The following is a 1,679-nucleotide window of genomic DNA, read 5'->3' as shown; positions in this document are numbered from 1 at the left end:
ATAGATAATGGATGGATGGTTTATGTTGTAAATTTTTATCTCTATTTATCCATTAGCTTCTCTGGTTCTGTTTTCTCTGTTTGGCCGGACTGGACTCCAGTATCCTCGTTTTTTTCAACCTGTCTGTAAAGTACTTTGTAAACTCTGTTTTTTAAAGGTGCTATATGTAAATAAAGTTATTATTATTATTGTTATAGTTTACAAAACTGATTCTAGATCAGCTGTAGTTGGAGTGTCCAACTACCAGGAGTGGATATGGGAATGTAAGTTATATTCTTGTAATGTTCCACAGGGTCATCTGTAACATTGGACAAGAATGTACACTAAAATCAGCTTGCAGAGTGGAGCTTTCTGGATCCTTCTTCTTCACAAAACTGCATTTGCATATGAGAAAAATACATGTAAAAGACTGTTATCAAAAATATTTGTATATAATCCAAGTTAGTATTAGATAACCTTTTTGTATATTTATCATTTACCCTTCACATATTTTGTGAAGCCTCCCTTGTTTAATGTTAGATTTTGCTGGAGATCTGGGACACACACACACAAACAGAAGATATCAATAGAAGACAGACTTTCTATTCTATTCTATACCAGGCGTGACTGGAGTAGTTTTTTCACGGCACTGTACTACCATCACGCAAATGACATTCCACTCAGGCGATTAGATCAGCGCTCACAACCAAATCACTGCTGCACACAGTGATTAGGTCAATTCAAAGCTCTCTTCAGCCACTCAATAGGTGAGAACAACTGTGGTCACACACACAGGAACACACACACTGACACATACGCACACATGCCCCGGGGCTGTGTTATCTGTGAGCTGACCAAATGCGAGATATGCCTGCAAGATAACCAAATGGTCAGAGCTCTGTAGGAGGGTGTGGACTGAGCGCTGGGACAGATATTTGTAGCCCTGGGAGCAGTTTTTAGTGTTAACACCAAAAACTCTGGGATACATCAGCATGACAGAGAAATGTGGACAAAGAGATGTTTGTATTTGCTAAAATTATGCCTCAAAACAAGTCTGTGCTACTCGCAAGGATATCATCAGCCTGTCTCATGTATATTACTTTGTTTTTACTGTTTAATAACTGCATTTGCACTAAAGTTGGTTCACCGTAATTTGGCATTAAAACTCTGATTCACTTTAACATTGAGATTTGTGTACCAAAACTCAGGCTCACTTTGCTCTTTTACATATGTCTGTAATAATACATAGTAGCGTAACACTTGTTTTCATCTCATTTAAATGCATGTTTGTTTTATTTTGTGTAAGTAGAGAAAGCTAAATAAACACCACAGTCAAATTCCTTCTTAGTGTTCACATACTTGGCAAATAAAACTAATAAGCTGATAATGAAACTGAATGTCAGAAAATCCTAATTCCATTCACATCCAATTTTTAATTCCACATTTTTTAACGTGAAAACATCTCTCTTTTTAGTGGCTTTATGAGTTTATGGCCGTGTAGCCATATGGAAAATTGTGTTTTATATATATCATCATTCTTATTCCAGTGTTTCTAAAGGAAATGAACACATGATGTATATTTAATAATAATATCCTCATGCTTTAATTGCTGTTTTTTGTTGGGGTTTTTTGACAGTAAAATATGCAAAGAAAAGGGCATGCATCTGCACGTTGTTGTTGCGTGAAGTGTTTCTGTCCCA

Source organism: Stegastes partitus, unplaced genomic scaffold (genome assembly GCF_000690725.1).
Source record: "Stegastes partitus isolate 25-593 unplaced genomic scaffold, Stegastes_partitus-1.0.2 Scaffold1477, whole genome shotgun sequence".
In the NCBI taxonomy this organism is placed as follows: Eukaryota; Metazoa; Chordata; class Actinopteri; family Pomacentridae; genus Stegastes; species Stegastes partitus.
Note: the sequence above shows the minus strand (reverse complement) of the source record.